The 20,671-nt window shown below is 36.2% G+C and overlaps 1 protein-coding gene across 2 annotated transcripts in view; it reads right to left on the bottom strand.

Moving 5' to 3' along the window:
- Positions 1–6,265: 6,265 nt before the first annotated feature.
- The window catches only part of LOC144378832 (uncharacterized), a 542,559-nt gene continuing 528,153 nt past the window's right edge, over positions 6,266–20,671 (bottom strand). For both annotated transcript variants that reach the window (XR_013440596.1, XR_013440597.1), the window contains one exon: positions 6,266–6,772. The gene's annotated coding sequence lies outside the window, so the exon portion shown is untranslated. The remainder of the gene's footprint in view (positions 6,773–20,671) is intronic.

Below are 20,671 nucleotides of genomic sequence, written 5' to 3' on the forward strand. Positions count from 1 at the left end.
TTGGTTTTCAAAGCTAGATATTTGGGGGCTCATCTCTCAGGTGCACGTCTTGAAAGTTGGGGTGCCCAATATGGGGTTCAAACCTGTAGCTCCTCAGGGGAAAGCTCCAGATTTTGAGTCCCCTCCTGACTGTGGGTCACCATTCCAGGGGTAGCATTTATGGTGAAATTGTGTCTCAGCTTCACCAACCCACTTTGCTGTGGATTTTTTTCTCATTTGTCTGAGGTGCAGGAGTTGCTTAGCTAGTATTTAGATTTTTTTCAGAGAAAATTGTTCCATATGTAGCTATCTGTGGGAGGAGGTGAGTTCAGGGTCTCCCTATGTTGCCATCTTAAACCAGAACATCCAGACCTAGTTAGAGGTTAAAATTTCATTACCTCCCTCCCCCCACCATATTTCCTATTTTACACACACCAAGGTAACTAGAATAAATAGATGTTCTAATGCAGGGTAAGCCTATAGTTCTCTGTACACGCCAACTAAGATAAACTAAACACTCATCTAACATAGAACAGTGATTTCTTTCACATTACGCACATTTTTACATTGGATATATAAAATTAAACACTTAGTGGAAGCTAGTACTCTGCAAGAAATCACAAAATCCCCATCCTTAGAGAATTTTTCAAAAATAATATTGAGTCCCATAGAGTCTTGCTGAAGACTAAGATGGAAACGAACATTGCAAATCTTCCACTAAGTGCCAGATAATGTGTTAGGAAGATATATATTTATTTCACTCATTTAAGCATCACTTAGAGTTTCCCAGCCAAATATTAGCTTATAAAGAAACAGATTCCGAGAGCATAGCTAATCCGGGATTCAAACCATTTTTGTCTCTCTTCAAAATGTGGGCTCTTTGTACTACAATACAGTGGTGTGTTCTTTCCAGGATTGGTGTGAGAGCTGGAAATAGCACATGTATATCTGGCACATAGTATCACGAAATAAATGGTAGCAATTATTATTACTTTTATTTCACACTTTTCCCAAATGGCTTAGCACAGATCCTGTGCTACTTTTTATAGAAGTAATTTTATAGAACGCCTGCCTTCCATTTTCAGATCGCACTCTGGCAGCTTACTTTTTGACAAAATAAAGAGATGACCAAATTTGCTAGGGTCTTCCAAGAAAGTTCCCTCTCCAGAGAATCAAAAGTCCTGACCCACTCCTTGCAGATGTATACCACGAGGCTTATAAACTGTCGGTGGGTCTCCTGGTCAGACTTGACGTTAAACTTGACCCTTGCCGTTATTCAAGTTTATTCAATATTGGGGAAGTGCCAGGAAGAGGTCAGGGTAGAAAGGCTCATTTAGCTATTTGGGAGAATGAAATGCCAGTGATTACCAAGGTGTAAACTGGTATCTGCTTACAACCCCCTGGGGCTTCTTGAATAAACAGCCAACGGAGGGCTGAAAAGCGCACTTGGGATTCTCTCTGATTGGAGCCACTTGGAAAGGGGCTTGGTGAGGTTGAAAGGTGTGACTATTACATAGGGGACCTTCCCTCCCTGTTAGCCTTCTCCATCCTGTGCCTGGCTGCTCTGGCAGGTTATCACTCACCAGAATGTATTATTCTGTTCCTTTAACTTTGTGAGTTTTTATACAAGATCATTCTTTTTTACAGAAGACCAGAGGCCCTACTTGCATAGGAGACCCAATGAAATGGCTACATTTTAATTAAATTTACACAGCTTTTATGACACCAGTGGGTAGCCTTCACTACTACCCAGAGAAACCCCAGAGCCCATCAGATGGACTTCACATGTAATTAATCTCTAATGCTTGACTTTGTAAGATATGTAATAATACTGCCTGGATAGAAATGAGAGCTTCAGAGAAGAGTCATATTAAAGATGAAGAGAGAAGCTTTGGGAAGAATTGGTTTTCAAGAGAGCAACTAAGTGTGAACTTTATTAAAAGGAAAAGAAATAATGGGAATATCTTGCATTAAGTAAAAATGCTTGACATCTTCAATTTTTCAGTTTCTTTTATTTTGCCCCAGACAAATGTTTCAGGGTTTGTTTTTATAATGCATACCATGTGTAAGGTTATATTTGTAGCCTCATAGATTTAATATTCGGGCAAAGGGAAGATTTGCTGTATTCAGAAATTGAAAAAAAGAGAGAGAGAGATAAAACCCCCAACTGTGACTAAATCCTTTAATAGAATTTAAATCTCTTTCCCTGAAAATATTTTGAGAAATTACTTTCAATCAAGAGTTTTTATTTTTAATTATCAAGCTCACAACATGTTAAAGTGCATCCAAATCGCTTACGTGGCACTCTGTAGTTCTCACTCAGCCGAAAAATGCATCATGTCCTTGATCCTTACACACAGTGAGGAGGGAAGAGAAAGCACCATCACTCCTAGTTCACAAGTTATGAAATGAACAACTGGAGGGATTGAATTGTTTGTTCAAGGTCAGTCAGATGTCTAATGGAGACTATGACTTCTGATTGATAACCTACTGCTCTTTCCATTCTACCATTCTGATCCCATTGTCATTTCCAGACCTTTTAAAAAAGTTCCATATATATATACCAATATAAACCTCATTTAATATTAAAGCCATTATAATGATTGCTGCCTACTGTGAGGGAAAATTACCTAGAAGAGATCATTCCATTTTTCTCTAAAAAAAATTCTCAGTTGTAACCATATAACTTTTATGATGCAAGACCCCTTAATGGTACCCCTTTCCTGGCTTCAGCTTTGTCTTGGATTCTTCACGTGGGCTATCATTATCTCTGTCTACTCTGTAGGCTCTGCTAGGAACATCAGCATGACTCTTGACTCCCCTCATCATCCTATTCAGTTACCAAGCTCTTTGGTTCTACCTTCAAAATGCCTGTGATCCCAAATAACCCCTATTCTCATTTCCATTGCCACTGTTCTGATTTGAACCTTTATCGCTTTTCTGAAGTATGCCCATAAACCATAATTCTAATTTCTCCTCATTTTATCCTCCTTGCTTTAACCAGAATTATTGTTGGAAAACTTTGATTCAGTCATGATTCTTCCCCACTTAAGAACCTTTATTGATCCCTCTCTGCTTACAAGATAATATCCAGATATGGTAACATGTTATACAAGGCTTTCCACACCTATACCCCAAATCTTCTCATTTCCTTCATCTCATTTACTCTGTTCTATACCCGCAGGGTTAGGGGCGCTAACCACACACCTCAACCTCAGCTCCTGTGCCATCACTAAATCTGCATATAACCTTTGACTCCCCAAAAATGTAACTTACAGCCTACTGTTGACCAGAAGCTTTACCAATAACAGTCCATTCACACATATTTTTATATGTATTATATACTGTATTCTTAAAGTAAATTAGAGAAAGAAAATGTTACTAAGAAAATCATAGAGAGGGGCTCCTAGGTGACTCAGTTGGTTAAGTGTCAGCCTTCGGCTCAGGTCACGATCCCAGAGTCCTGGGATCGAGCCCTGTATCGGGCTCCCTGCTCAGTGGGGGGGGTCTGCTTCTCTCTCTCTCCCTCTGCCCTTCCCCCCTGGCTTGTGCTCTCTCTCTTTCTCAAATAAATGAACAAAATCTTAAAAAAAGAAGAAAATCATGGGGAGAGAAAACACATTGAGAGTACTGTACTATATTTATATATTTTAAAAAACCTGCGTAAAGTAGACCCATGCAGTTCAAACCTGTGTTGTGTAAGGGTCAGCTGTATGTGCAAACTCCTGGGCTCTGGGGGAAGTGTCAGATCCCCATAAATTAACCCTAAATTATTTGATTAGCTGTAACTAGAATAAAGACTCACACAGCCTATACTCAGAATTACTACTATTTAGACTTCTTTCCCCACTTTTCAAAAAAAATTTCCAAGCCTCCAGGAGAGAGATCATCAACCTAACAATAATAATTTTAAAAAATCACTATTTGATAAAGCCACTGAGGAAAAATGTCATATTTTAAAAACATGTACAGACACACAAACACAAATGAGAGATGTTAATAATGTGACAGTGTTATTACAAACTTGAACTTTTTTGTACTACAGAAACAGCCTATTATTGGACATAGAATTGCTTTAGATTGTTCCTCCTATGCCACCAGATAAGTAAGGCTTTGAGGATTGTACGAACAGGAAAAAATAAAGCTTATTTTGCCTAATATATGCCTCCAAGCCATGATGTGAGACAGTTTAAGTTTCGCCTGCTTCCTTGATTTTTTTTTTCCAACCTCATAGTCTTATAATGATGAGACAAAGCCATGTGATACTTTGGGCTTCTAAAAATAATTAAAAACTGCAAGGTATCTGTGTCTTATTCTGAAGTCAAAATGATTTATGCTACTTATTATCTAATGACTGATGCTTTGACATCCTCATTGCACCGCTGCAATAGAAAATTTGATCACACAGTGATATTTACAGTTGGAGGCAAGAATTTTTGTTTTTATACTTGTATTTAATTCATTCAACATCCTTTTCACTTCATCGCTCCCTCTCTCCCCTGGCAAGAATAAACCCATGCACTGAGTTTAGATCAGCTGTCAGTATCTGTGAGCTCTGAGAGGGTCCTAAATTTGGCAGAATACCCTCCCCTTCACAGGAGATATTCCAAATGAACAAGCCGAGTGTGGGGCTTTCCTCCCCTCGCTACCCAAATTTTTCAAAAGTCTTTGAACTTCCTTTATCCCTGCAACTCTCAAGAGGAATTGCACTGATAAGGTTTCTGTTCATCAAAAGAATGGGATGGCCATGGCTCTGCTATTCCCCAGACACCTCCTTCTGGAAAAGGGCGGCTTCTCCCCTGAGAAGCTATTATAAAGAACAGGAGTTCTCCAGCTCCCATCATGAATGCATCACTCCACTTCAGTTATTGTTTCTGTGGATTCCTTTTCCTCCTGTCTCTCTCCCCCCCCGCCACCCACCCTCAAGCAGTTTTTAAAATCCATTACCTAGGGAGTTTCAAATTGTGTCTGACCTATTGATTCCATGAGATGGCCGTGTCCAATGGGTATACAATACAATATACAACCTGGAGCCCAGAATACGGCAACACGCCGGCGAGATGAGGAATACACAACAGTGAACCACCATTTGGAATTTCTAGGGAAATGAACTATTGTGATTTGGGGTTGGAAAATGAGATGGTGTGTGTGAAGAAGCTTATGGAAAGCATAAAGCATCATGCAGATATAAGCTATTGCCTTTGTTAGCGATAATTGAAAAATCTGCTCTCAATCAGTTGGGGGCGAAAATGTCATGCGTCTGTTTCAGCCACATCTCTATTCTAGATTTCAGGATGCTCGGTTGCTGGCATACACCTGTAATCAGAGGGCATTTAAAAGGGAGGAGGGGGTTTTTATTAAAACCTGTCCGTCCTCACCCTTTTGCAGTTGCAGGAAAAGGTTTTGTGGGAGGTAGTAGAAAACACCTCCACAGCAAACACTGCTTTTAAACCATCCTGTGATGCAGGGCATCTATCAAGGAAGAGTCTGCTGGAAAGCTCTATCTTTTGTACTTTACTCTGGATACGACTGTCTGGTCTAAGATAATTGCTATGCCATGGACCAAGATATTGGATAATTTAATTCTGTTTAATTCAACAAAATCTTTATTTTGTGCTAACCTGTGACCCAATAGCTATGTTAGTCTCTCTGGGGATATTAAAAATATGTAAGACATGGTCCATAACCTCAAGGAGTTAAGGATATAATTGAAGGAGCTTACAATGCAGTTGGTTTTTAAAAAGGTAGGGAAGGAAAAGGTATTAGAAATTGTTATAAGAATTCATTCTTCATCTTCTTGCCTTTAACATATTAGCCTGGACAATCAAGAAATCGTCCTACTTTGGAGGAAAAATGAGTATGTACAAATAAAACGGAGACCCAAGCTTTTATATTGTGCCTCAAGCAACAAAGCCTCCTTGTTCTGTTTTTCTGCAGAGTAAGTGAAGAGACCTACAGGATTAGATATATAATGTGTGGCCACTCTTCAGTAACCACTATTGAACTTCAAAATGAGTTTAGTCATTAGCTTTGACAAATGAGGAGCCTGTTATTGATTTTTACATATGTCTATCATGGGATCTATTTAAAAAGAACAGTCAATTCCAAGAAAGATTATGTTAATCTTATTGGTTTGATTTCCTGATGGGAGGAGGCAGAACAGGGAATAGAAGGAGAGGTCCAGAAACTGGCAATATCTGTATCATTTTCTTAAATCAATTCGAAAAACAATTTGAAAAAAAAAAATTAAGTGCATCTGTCTTTTCTAAGAAAGAGAAGAATATATTGATAAATCATTCCAGACAATGTTAACCAACAGCTTGAGAAGTTCACACAAAAGGACATTGACAGGAGGGATGCAATTACTAATTTATTTGTCTTTTTATGGTTCAGTTAAGAGTATCTTAGGTAGTCGAGCACATGGCAGCTCATCAAACTTCACAGGGTAGCTGTCAGAGTTTTGACTGATGTACAAGCGTGACTCGCTCACGTTTGCCCTTCCTTTCGATGGAGTGCACACAGGTAAGACAGCTTGTTGGTAATTTTTATTTAACGCTCCCAGGATCTGCGGCTACACTTTCATTGAAAGTTCTGACAATAAAATTCCACTCCCTGAAATTTCCAAGGTTTCTGCTGCAAGCGCTTCTCCGTTTAAACAAGACCTTCCTCTGGGATTACACAACTCTTTAGGGTCTTTTCTGATGCTTTCTGATCTTGGAGACAGTTGTTTAGTATGTTGGAGACCACTGTGTTTTGTTTTCTTGTTTCTTCGTGAGCTCCATTGGAAAGGCATCTAAAAGAAAAATAAAACACAAGGAATTAGCTGTGCAAAGGCACAGTGGGGCTCCAAGGAGGCCTTCGTAAGTCTAAATTGGCAAATGTCAACTTGTAGCCGGTTTGACAATTTTCAACCTTCCCCACACTCCCTCTCTCCATTCCAGTCCACTCATTAAATAGAACTGTTCATTCCACGGCCGTATTTGATGTCAGTCCTAGAATTTTACTTTATTTTTCTAAAAATTGAGTCTTCTAGCCTAAATCTTCTTTCAAACAGACTTGAGCCCTAGACTGTTTGGTGTTAGATCAGAAACCTTTCACTCAGACAGGAATCATAGGCCCATTTTCACACCACTTCACATACCTGGGTAATGTCTGGAGACAGTAAATTGTAGTATGGCCTTGAAATGCCTACCGTGGTAAAAGCAGCTACTTAGCACACCTCCTCCAGGAACTTCATCCATCCATAGGAGATTATATCAGTGGCATGTTCAGAGACCAGTCATAATATTTCAAAGGTCATGAAAAGCTATTATGATTTGGTTACCAACGTGAAACCCAAAACTTGACGTGTGTTCTCACACAGAAAGTCTGATGTGCTAGGACATAAGGCTTCATGGGCAAATCTTGTGAAGACATACTCTTGCAGTTATTAGGAATATTTTTCCCCAAAGCATGGCAGTCATGTGGTACATTCTCATTGTATTTCATGTAACTTCACGTTTTGGAATTCTACCTCTAACAGCATGATAATCATTTCATAAAAGGGTATTTTGTCACAGCATAAGAAGATAGGAAGAATATAAACTCAGAATGAAGTCCAGCTCTTTACATTGAACAAATGTAGCTTTATGAAAAAAAAAATCATCTCATTGTTTTATCAGGAAAGATAAGCTTGATTATTGCACAGGAAAAAAAAATCTTCAGGGCCTGTAAAACAAAATGTATTCCTTGCTCAACCCACTTGTACACTGGGGCTTTTTTGAGGGGTGACTACATCCTTGAACAATGTGAGAAGCATGGAAAAAAAGAGCTAGGCAACTTACATGCTGAAATTAAACATTTCTGCATAGAAGGTACACCTATTATCCATTTTTTTAATTGTTTAAAGCAAACCTCATAGCTCAGCCCAGCACAACACGTTGGAAGTGTATCATTCTCTTGCGTGAAGTGGCTCTGGGTATTAGTGGATATTTTCTAATCCACATTTTAATCTTAAAGAAGCCCCAGTGATTTTTTTTTTTCCATCTTTGCATCCTAAGCATGCACCATGCCACCTGATCCAGAGTATTATTTAGTAATTGAATCAGGACTTAAACCCAGCTGTTTGACTCCTGTTCTTCCCACATCCCCCAACCCCACCCCTGCTCCCAAAATCTGTTCCCACAGCACTCTGGTACTGTTAAGCATGTACAAAGAGAGCACGTATTTATAAAGAAGCCAGAGGCCACCAAGTGCTCCCATATCTTTATCCTTTTTGTCTCAGAACAATTCCACAAGAGAATTATGACAGGTGTTTTATCTTGATTTTGGATTGAATTAAAGAAGTGTAGAGGGAACATGGTTCACCTAAGGTCCTATAAAAAGTGGTAGAGCAAGAGCTCAAATTGAGGCTCCTGCCTGAATCCCCGAATCCTACTGAGTTGGCAGGTAGGGTGTGGCTCGGCAGCCCCAATGGCAGCACAAGGGCCCTCTTGACACCCATTGCCCAGTGTCAGTTTCGAGTTCAGTTATCTTCAAAAGTTTGCCTTGTGAGCTTCTTTTCATCAAGTTCCAATTCACTTTGAATGGAAAATCCTGCCCTTGGTTTTTACAAATCTGCTGAGTCAGTCCTTTGCCCTGATATGTCTCCAGTGACTTTCTTGGCAGGCAGAGAATTACCTGCCACAGCGGGGAAATGCTAAAGCTCACATCAAACCTGCAGATGTGGCCCAAGTTTCCCTTATGGTGAGAGCTTGTAACTTCAATGTTGGTCAAGGCGGCGCAAAATTGGGAAGCTGCTTATAGAAGAATTGCCCACAAAATCTGATTGCAAACTTGTTGTAGGATTTACTTAATAGGATTGGGTTTTTAAATATCATGATTATATTGATTTTTCATGTTTTAATAATGGATTTTTCCTATTGTACAAGCTTTATTTTCTTGTTCCTGTCTTATAGTAATCTATACTATGTTTTATTGGCTGATGAACATTCCAATTTAGCTTTACCGTGAAGCACCAGGAAGATAGAAAAGGATGCTATTTACAAATATCAACTGGAAAGAATCCTGTTCCACTTGCTAAACTTCCATTGATATTCAGCAACCTCTACGTGCTATCAAAAGGTTGTCTCTTTGGTCAGCCTATGAAATTCTCCCTGACATTTTGTGTCTGGGTAAAAGCAGGTTTTTGAATCGTCGGAGAAAATGTTTGCCTGACCTTCCTGCAAAAGTATACAAAGATCAGATAGCTACATTAGGAACAGGACTTAGATATATTTATATTAGTTGTAGTTACAGAAAAATCAAGCCTTTTCTTAGAAAATCATTTTACCCTGATAGGAATGTGGTTGTTTTAGGTCTTGAGGATTATTCCTTACCCTGTGGTTTCTGTGAAGTCCAGATGTTGTCAAGATGGTGTTATGTGTGAAAACCATATATTTAGGAAGATTTGACCTCTTACACATTCCCTAGAGGTAAATAAGTTTAACACTTTGAAGTTCAAATGTGAAAGTAGACATTTATAGAATAAAATTTTGCAATGTCCTAGAAATTAAAATAGGTATTATGTCAGTTAGGTCTATAATCTCCTTATAGTTATTTTAATATGCTAATAAAGCTCACTTACCATATAATTAAGTAATGTGATAAAATGGCAATTTATTAAATGAAAATTGAAAAACATGCCAAAGTTGATTTTAGTTTTGAGAAGATTGAAATCTTTTCAATATTTAGGAAAAGAGATTTACCTTTAAAAGAGTTAAAATTTATATATATATATATATATATATATATATATATATATTTTTGTCTGTAAAATGGTGTAACAGTATCACTCAAAATGATTATCTACTTTAGTAGTTAAGACAATGGTAATTTTGCTGACATTGGTTTAGAACTTTTTTTTTTCTGGCAGTAACTTTCATCAATCAAGTGCTTATGTATTTGTGGGTCTATTTCCAGACTCTTCTGTTCCATTGGTCTATTTACTGATTATTATAGATTTGCAAGTCTTGTATCTATTAGTGTAAATCCTTTAGATATGTTCTTTTAGATTATTTTGGTTATTCTTGGTCTTCTGTTTCCATAAAAATTTTAGAATCTGTTTGTCAATATTCAGAAATTTTTCTAGGATTTGGATAGAAGTTTTCCCAGAATATAATCTCAATCTATAAATGCACTATATCCCCTATTTATTTTAGCCTTATTTTCTGTCAGTAATGTTGTACAGTTTTCAGTGCAGACAACTTGCATACTTTTTGTGAGATTTATTCCTAGGATTCGATTTTATGTACTTATAAATGGTATTAATTTTCATTTTCTAAATGTCTGTTGTGAGTGTATAAGAATGCAATTCATTTATATTTATTGATTAACCTTGTAGCCAGGGATTTTGCTAAATTCACTTATTAATTATATTGGATTTTATAGGTTCTTTTTTGGAGTCTTTAGGAGCACAAGTGTTCTGTTGAATAATTAGTTTTATTTTTACATTTCCATTCCATATACATTTTTTCCCAGCTTTGAGATATAATTAATATATAACATTGTGTAAATTCAAGGTATACAACATAACTTGATACCCTTATATGTTACAAAATGATTACCAGTAGGGTTAACACTTCCATCACCTCACAGAATTACCCTGTCTTTTTTTTGTAGTGAGAACACTTAGATCTACTTTCTCAGCAACATTCAACTATACAATACAGTATTGTATTATGTCCCAGAACTTATAACTGGAAATTTGTGACCTCCATATCTCTTTAATTTCTATTTCTTGGCATTGCATTGACTAAGACCTCTAGTACAGTACTTCATAGAAGCAAAATGTTGCTCTACTTTTGAACTTTTTTTTTTAAATTATGTTGTTAGTCACCATAGAGTACATCATTAGTTTTTGATGTAGTGTTCCATGATCCATTGTTTGCGTATAACACCCAGTGTTCATTGCAACACATGCCTTCCTTAATACTCATCACCGGGCTACCCCATCCCCTCACCCCCTCCCCTCTGAAACCCTAAGATTGTTTCCTGGAGTCCATAGTCTCTCATGGTTTGTCTCCCCCTCCTCTATCCCCCTCTTCAGTTTTCCCTTCCTTCCCCTAATGTCCTCTGTGCCATTCCTTATGTTCCACATGAGTGAAACCATATGATAATTGCCTTTCTCTGCTTAACTTATTTCACTTAGCATAATCCCCTCCAGTTCCATCCATTTTGATGCAAATGGTGGGTATTCATCCTTTCTGATGGCTGAGTAATATTCCATTATATAGATGAACCACATCTTCTTTATCCATTCATCTGTTGAAGGGTATCTCATCTCTCTCCACAGTTTGGCTATTGTGGACATTGCTGCTATGAACATTGGGGTGCACGTGCCCCTTCTTTTCACTACATCTGTATCTTTGGGGTAAATAAGAAAACACATTGGTCCAAAACCTATGGGATAGTGCAAAGGTGGTCCTAAGGGGAAATATATAGCCATCCAAGCCTCACTCAAAAAAGTAGAAAAATCCCGAATGCACAAGCTAACCTTACACCTAAAGGAACTGGAGGAAGAACAGCAAATAAAATTAAACCAAGCAGGAGAAGAGAAATAAAGATTAGAGGGGAGATCAATGAAATAGAGACCAGAAAAACAGTAGAGCAAATCAACAAAACTAGAAGCTGGTTCTCTGAAAGAATTAATAAGATTGATAAACCTCTGGCCGTACTTATCCAAAAGACAATAGAAAGGACCCAAATTAATAAAATTATGAATGTAAGGGGCAAGATCACGACTAACACCAAGGAAATAGAATCAATTATTAGAAATTATGATCAGCAACTATATGCCAACAAATTAAGCAACCCGGAAGAAATGGATGCCTTCCTTAAAACTTAGAAACTACCAAGACTGAAACAGGAAGAAACTGACAATCTGAATAAGTATGTGCTTTTTTAAAGAAAAAAAAAATTGTAAATGCTTTCTATCTGATTAAAGAATTTTCTCTTGATTCTTCAGTTTGCTGAGTTGGTTTGTGTATGCATAGGAGTATTTAGGTCATAAAGGGGCATTACGTTTTTTTTCACATATTTTTCTGGATCTATTGAAATCATAAGCTTTTTTTCCTGTAATATTTTAACATGGCAAATTTAATTTTTTTGAATGTTAATCCATCCTGGCATTCCTAGAATAAGCCCACCTTGATGTGCTATCCTTTTTTATATAGGGAACTGGATTGAGTTTACTAATAACTTAAGATATTTCTGTCTGCATTAAAAAAAAAAAAGTTTGGCCCATAATACTGGGTTTTTTTAATGTTCTTATTAGGTTTTGGTTGCATGGGTTTATACTATTCTCCTAAGATTAATTAGAAAGTATTCCTATTCTTCTACCATTGGAAGCATTGTGTATGATTGGTGCTATTTTTTTCCTTCTGATATTTGGAATAATTTACCTGTGAAGCTATTTGGGCCAGAAGTTTTTCCTGTGGAAAGATTTTAAATTAAGTATTTGAGGTCTCTAAAAATATAGCACTCTGCAGTTTTTCCATTCCTTTTTGTGTCCATTTTGGTAATATGTTTTACATAAGGTATATGTGTTAAGTTATTCACCATATTTTTATCTATTGACCTCCTTTATCCATTTTGCCTATCTCACACCCCCTGCTTCTGGAAATCACCAGGCTGTTCTATTACCTATGAGTGTGGTATTTGTTTTGTTTGTTACACTTAACATACTGTCCATAAGATCCATCTATGTTGTCGTAAATGACAAGATTTCCTTCTATGGCTAAACAATCTATTGTATGTATATACCATATTTATTTTATCTGTTTATCCATTGATGGACACTTAGTTTGTTTTTATATCTTGCCTATTGTAAATAATATTGCAATAAATATAGGGTGCATATATCTTTTGGAGTTAGTGTTTTTCATTTTCTTTGGATAAATATCCATAAGTGGAATTGCTGGATCAAGTGGTAATTTTATTTCTAATTTTTTATGAGCCTCCATGATGTTTTCCATAGTGGCTGTACCAGTTTACCAACAGTGCACAAGGGTTCCCTTTTCTCCCCATCCTTGCCAATACTTATTTCTTGTCTTGGATAGTAGCCACTCTAACAGGTGAGGGGATATCCCATTGTGGTTTTAATTGGCATCTACCTGATAAATGATATTGAGCATCTTTTCATGCATCTATTGGCCATCTGTAGGTCTTCTTTTGAAAAATGTCTCTGGAGACCCTCTGCCCATTTTTTAATCAGGTTGTGGGGTTTTGTTTTTTGGTTTTTGGGTTTTTTTGGTGTTTTTGCTTTGCTTTTGAGTTGTATGTATTTATACAATTTGGATATTCACCCCTTATCAGATATATGATTTGCAAATATGTTCTCCCATTCCCTCAGTTGCTTTTTTGTCTTGTTAATGGTATCCTTTGCTATATAGAAGCTTTGTAGTTTGATGTAGTCCCACATGTTTAGTTTTTTTTTATTGCTTTTCTTTTGGGTGTCAAACTCAAAAAATCATCACCAAGACTGATGTCAAGAAGCTTACCACCTAGTTTTATTCTAGGAATCTTATGGTTTCAGCTATTATTTTTAAATCTTTGGTGCATTTGGGTTAATTTTGGGTATGGTGAAAGATATTGGTCCAATTTTATACCTTTGCATGTGGCTGGCCAGTTTTCCCAGCACCGTTTATTGAAGAGACTATCCTTTTCTCACTGTATAGTCTTGATTCTTTTGTCATAAATTGACCATGAGTGCATAGGTTTATTTCTGGACTCTCTATTCTGTTCCATTGAAATGTGTCTGTTTATATGCTAATACCATATTGCTTACTATAGCTTTGTATTATTGTTTGAGAAAAAAGAAACATGATACCTCCTGCTCTGTTCTTTCCCAAGATTGCTTTGGCTCTTCAGGGTATTTTGTGATTCCATACAAATTTTAGGATTGTGTATTCTAAATCTGTGAGATATGCCATTGTAATTTTGATAGCTATTGCACTGAATCTGTAGATTGTTTAGTGTAGTATGGACATTTTAACAGTATTAACTCTTCCAATCCATGAGCACAAAATATCTTTCCATTTATTCGTCATTTTTTTTTTCCATCAATGTCTTATAGTTTTCAGTGTACAGGTCTTTCACCTCATAGGTTAAATTATCCCTAGATGTCTTATTCTTCTTTTATGCATTTGTAAGAGGAATTGTTTTCTTCAATTCTTTGTTAGATTATCTGGGTATAGAAATAGAACAGATTTTGTATTTTGATTTTGTATCCTGCAACTTTACTCAATTTGTTGTTTAGTTCTAACAGTTTTGTTTTGTTTTTTGGTGGAACCTTTGAAGTTTTCTATATATAATATCATGTCATCTGCCAATAGTGACAGTTTCACTTCCCCTGTTCTACTTTGAATTTATTTTTCTTGCCTCATTGCTTGGCTGTGACTTCCAGTACTATGTTGAATAAAAGTGGCAGACTAGGCATCCTTGTCCTGATTCTGATCTTACAGAGAAAGTTTTCAGCTTTTCACCATTGCGTATGGTGGGCTTATAATATATGGCCTTTATTATGTTTAGGTATGTTTCCTCTATACCCACACTGTTAAGAGTTTCTATCATAGATGGATGTTGAATTTGTCAAATGCTTTTTCTACATCTATGGAGATGATCAAATGATTTATTAGTGCATAATGTTTGCTCAATGAATATATGAGTATAGTTTGTTTAGTATTAGTACAGAGTCTAAGTATTAAGAGGAAAAATTATAATTCCTTAAAGGCGTGATTGAGTCAAAGTAAGTGAAGTGGAATTGCTTGCATCTTTTTTCTTTTATTCAAGTATTAGTTGACACACAATGTTTGTTAATTTCAGGTGTATATGTTATCTGACAACTGTTATGCTATGCTCACCACAAGTATAGCTATCATCTGTCACCATATGACACAATACCATTGACATTCTGTACCTTTCATCTTTGTGACTTAGTCATTTCACAAGTGGAAGCCTGTATCTCCTACTCACCTTCACCCGTTTTGCCCATCCGACATCCTCTTCCCCTCTGACAGTCACTAGGTTGTCCTCTGTATTTACGAGTCTGTTTCTCCTTTATTCATTTGCTTTGTTTTAGGTTCCACATATAAATGAAATCATATTGTATTTGTGTTTCTCTGTCTTATTTCACTTAGCATAATACCCTCTAGGTCCATCTATGCTGTTGCAAATGGCAAGATCTCATATTTTTTATGGATGCCTAATATTCCAGTATGTGTGTATCGTGTTGTTATTACTCATTCATCTACCAATAAGCATTTAGTTAGCTTCCATATCTTGACTACGGTAAGTAATGCTGCTATATACATAGGAGTGCGTATATATTTTCCAATTAATCTTTTCACTTTCCTTGGGTAAAGAGTAGTGAAATTACTGAATAGTATAATATTTGTATTTTTTAAGTTTTTGAGGAACTTCCATACTGCTTTCCATGGCTGTACCAATTTTCATTATTAACAGAGCATGGGATTCCTTTATTTCCATATCCTGGCCAACACTTGTTATTTCTTATTTTTTTGATACTAGCTATTCGGACAGGGGTAAGGTGATATCTCATTGTCATTTTAATTTGCATTTCCTGATGCTTAGTGATGTTAAGCAACTTTTCATGTGTTTGTTGCCATCTGTATGTCTTATTTGGAAAAATGTCTAGTCAGTTCCTCTGCCTAATTTTTAATTAGTTTATTTTTTGATACTGAGTTTTGTAAGTTCTTTTATATATTTTGGATATTACCCCCTTGTCAGATATATCATTTCAAAGTATCTTCTCCCATTAAGCAGGCTGCCTTTTCATTTTGTGGACAGATACCTTTGCTGTGCAAAAATTTTTTATTTAGGTATAGTTCCAATAGTTTATTTTTGCTTTGGATTCCTTTGCCTGAGGAGACACACCTAGAAAAATGTTGTTCCAGCTGCTGTCAGAGAGATTAATACCTATGTTTTCCTTCTAGTGCGTTTATGGTTTCAGTCCTTACATTTAGGACTTTAATCCACTTTGAGTTTACTTTTGTGTAGAGTGTAAGAAAGTGGTCCAGTATCTTTGTTTTGCATGTTGCAGTCCAATATTATTTATTAAAAAAACAAATAAGACTGTCTTTTCCCCATTCTATATTCTTTTATTCTTATATATTATTGACCATATAAGCATGGGTTTATTTCTAGCCTCTCTATTCTGTTCCATTGATACATCTATTTTTGTGCCAGTACCATACTATTTTAATTACAATAGCTTTGTAGAATATCTTGAAATGTGGAACTGTGATACCTCCAGGTTTAGGTCTTCTTTCTCAAGATAGCTTTGGCTATTTAAGGTTTTTTGTGGTTCCATACACATTTTAGGATTATTTGTTCTAGTTCTGTGAAAAATATTGTTGGTATTTTCATAGAAATTGCATTGAATTTCTAGATTGCTTTGGGTAGTATGAACATTTTAACAATATTCTTCCAATCCATGAGCATGAAATATCTTACCTTTTGTGTCATCTTTGATTTCTTTCATCAATGTTTCATAGTTTTCAGAGTGCAAGTCTTTCACCTCCTTTGTTAAGTTTATTTCTAGGTATTGTATTATGTTTGGTTTAACTGTAAATGAAATTATTAATTTCTATTTCTGCTACTTTTTTATTAGTGTATACAAATATAACAGATATTTGAATATTAACTTGTATTCTGCACATTGACTAAATTCATTCTAATATTTTGGTGGAGTCGCTAGGGTTTTCTATGTATAGTATGTCAATTGCAAATAATGACATTTTCACTTCTTACCAATTTAGATGCCTTTTATTTTTTGTCTGCTTGCTACGGCTAGGACTTCCAGTGCTATGTTGAGTAAAAGTGGTGGGTGGATATCCTTGTCTTGTTCCTGAACTTAGCAAAAAAAACTTTTTTAATATTGAATATGATGTTAGCTGTGGTTTTATCATATATGGCTTTTATTACATTGAGATATGTTCTCTCTAGACTGCTTTGTTTTTATCATGAATGCATACTGAATTTTGTCAAATGCTCCTTCTGCATCTATTGATACGACTTTTATTTTGTTAATGTGGCACATTGAATTGATTGATTTGCAAACATTGAACCATCCTTGCATCCCTGGAACAAATCCCATTTGATACTGATGAATGATCCTTTTAGTGTATCATTGAATGTGGTTTGCTAATACTTTGTTGAGGATTTTTGTATTTATGTTTATCAGGGATATTGGTCTATTAGTTTTCTTTTTCATGGTGTCTCCCTCTGGTTTTAGTATCAAAGTAATGCTGGTCTCATAGAATGTTTGTGGAAGCTTTCCTTTCTCTTCCTTTTTTTTTTTTTTTTTAAATAATTGAGAAGAAGCATTAACTCTTCTTTAAATGTTTGATAGAATATACCTGTAAATTCATCTAATCTTAGAGTTTTGTTGGAAGTTTTTAAATTTCTGATTCTATGTCATTAGTAATAATTGGTCTGTTTGGATTTTCTGAGTTTTTTTTCCTGATTCAGTTTTGGAAGATTATATGTTTCTAGGAATTTATTCATTTTCTTGTAGTTTGACCAATTTGATGGTACATAATTTTTCATAATATTCTATTATAATCTTTTGTATTTCTGTGGTGTTGGTTGTTATTTTTCCTCTTTCATTTGTGATTGATTTATTTGGGTTCTCTCTTTTTTCTTGCTGAATCTGGCTAAAGGTTTACCAATTTTGTTTATCTTTTCAAAGTACCAACTCTGGGTTTGATTTTTTTTTCTATTGTTTCTTCAGTCTCCATTTCATTTATTTCCACTACGATCATTATTATTTTCTTTCTTCTACTAACTTTGGGCTTTCTTTGTTCTTCTTTTTCAAATTCCTTTAGGTATAAGGTTATATTTTTTGAGATTTTTCTTTTTTCTTGAGGTAGGACTATATCACCATAAATTTCTCAGAATTGCTTTTGCTGTGTCACAGAGATTTTTGGACTATTTATTTTCATTTTAACTTGTATTCATGTTTTGTTTTGTTTTTTTAATTTCCTCTTTGATTTCGTTGTTGACCCATTGGTTATTTGGTAGCATGTTGTTTAGCCTCCATGTGTTTGTGTATTTTCCAGTTTTAGTTTTGTGTGTGTGTGTTTTGTTTTGTTTTGTTTTGTTTTTTGATAATTCATTTCTAGTTTCATATGGTTTTGGCTGGAAAAGATGTTTAACAGGATTTCAGTCTTTTTTTTTTTTTAATTTTATTTTATTATGCTATGTTAGTCACCATACATTACATCATTAGTTTTTGATGTAGTGTTCCATGATTCATTGTTTGTGTATAACACCCAGTGCTCCATTTAATACGTGCCCTCCTTAATACCCATCACTGGGCTAACCCATTCCCCCATTCCCCTCCCCTCTAAAACCCTCAGTTTGTTTCTCAGAGTCCACAGTCTCTCATGGTTCGTCTCCCCTTCTGATTCCCCCCCCTTCATTTTTCCCTTCCTACTATCTTCTTTTTTTTTTTTTAACATATAATATTTGTTTCAGAGGTCTGTGATTCATCAGTCTTACATAATTCACAGCACTCACCATAACACATTCCCTCCCCAATGTCCATCACCCAGCCACCCTATTCCTCTCACCCCCCACCACTCCAGCAACCCTCAGTTTGTTTCCTGAGATTAAGAGTCTCTTATGGTTTGTCTCCCTCTCTGTTTTCATCTTGTTTTTTTCCTCCCTTCCCCTATAATCCTTTGTCTTGTTTCTCAAATTCCTCATATCAGTGAGATCATATGATACTTGTCTTCCTCTGATTGACTTATTTCGCTTAGCATAATACCCACTAGTTCCATCCACGTCGTTGCAAATGGCAAGATTTCATTTTTGTGATGGCTGCATAATATTCCATTGTATATATATACACCACACCTTCTTTATCCATTCATCTGTTGATGGACATCTTGGCTCTTTCCATAGTTTGGCTATTGTGGACATTGCTGCTATAAACATTGGAGTGCATGTACCCCTTCGGATCACTACATTTGTATCTTTGGGGTAAATACCCAGTAGTGTAATTGCTGGGTCGTAGGGAATCTCTATTTTCAAATTTTTGAGGAACCTCCATACTGTTTTCCAGAGTGGCTACACCAACTTGCATTCCCACCAACAGTGTAGGAGAGTTCCCCTTTCTCCACATCCTCACCAACATCTGTCGTTTCCTGACTTGTTAATTTTAGCCATTCTGACTGGTGTGAGCTGGTATCTCATTGGGATTTTGTTTTGTTTTATTTTGTTTTTAAGATTTTATTTATTTATTTGACAGAGAGAGATAGAGCAGGAACACAAGCAGGGAGCGTGATGCGGGGCTTGATCCCAGGACCCTGGGATTATGACCTGAGCCGAAGGCAGATGCTTAATGACTGAGCCACCCAGGCGCCCCTCTCATTGAGGTTTTGATTTGGATTTCCCTGATGCCACGTGATGTTGAGCACTTTTTCATTGTGTCTGTTGGCCATTTGGAAGTCTTCTTTGGAAAAATGTCTGTTCATGTCTTCTACCCATTTCTTGATTGGATTATTTGTTCTTTGGGTGTTGAGTTTGATCAGTTCTTTATAGATTTTGGATACTAGCCCTTTATCTGATATGTCATTTGCAAATACCTTCTCCCATTCTGTTGGTTGTCTTTTGATTTTGTTGACTGTTTCCTTTGCTGTGCAGAAGCTTTTTATCTTGATGAAGTCCCAATAGTTCATTTTTGCCCTTGCTTCCCTTGCCTTTGGCGATGTTTCTAGGAAGAAGTTGCTGCAGCTGACGTCGAAGAGGTTGCTGCCTGTGTTCTCCTCTAGGATTTTGATGGATTCCTGTCTCACATTGAGGTCTTTCAAACATTTTGAGTCTCTTTTTGTGTGTGGTGTAAGGAAATGGTCCAGTTTCATTCTTCTGCATGTGGCTGTCCAATTCTCCCAACACCATTTGTTGAAGAGACTGTCTTTTTTCCATTGGACATTCTTTCCTGCTTTGTCAAAGATTAGTTGACCATAGAGTTGAGGGTCTATTTCTGGGCTTTCTATTCTCTTCCATTGATCTATGTGTCTGTTTTTGTGCCAGTACCATACTGTCTTGATGATGACAGCTTTGTAATAGAGCTTGAAGTCTGGAATTGTGATGCCACCAACTTTTCTTTTCTTTTTCAACATTCCTCTGGCTATTCAGGGTCTTTTCTGGTTCCATACAAATTTTAGGATTATTTGTTCCATTTCTTTGAAAAAAGTGGATGGTATTTTGATAGGGATTGCATTAAATGTGTAGATTGCTCTAGGTAGCATTGACATCTTCACAATATTTGTTCTTCCAATCCATGAGCATGGAACGTTTTTCCATTTCTTTGTGTCTTCCTCAATTTCTTTCATGAGTATTTTCTAGTTTTCTGAGTACAGATTCTTTGCCTCTTTGGTTAGATTTATTCCTAGGTATCTTATGGTTTTGGGTGTAATTGTAAATGGGATTGACTCCTTAGTTTCTCTTTCTTCTGTCTTGTTATTGGTATATAGAAATGCAACTGATTTCTGTGCATTGATTTTATATCTTGCCACTTTACTGAATTCCTGTATGAGTTCTAGCAGTTTTGGGGTGGAGTCTTTCGGGTTTTCCACATAAAGTATCATATCATCTGCAAAGAGTGAGAGTTTGACTTCTTCTTTGCCAATTTGGATGCCTTTTATTT

The sequence above is a fragment of the Halichoerus grypus genome, chromosome 8, assembly GCF_964656455.1.
Source record: "Halichoerus grypus chromosome 8, mHalGry1.hap1.1, whole genome shotgun sequence".
Lineage (NCBI taxonomy): Eukaryota > Metazoa > Chordata > Mammalia > Carnivora > Phocidae > Halichoerus > Halichoerus grypus.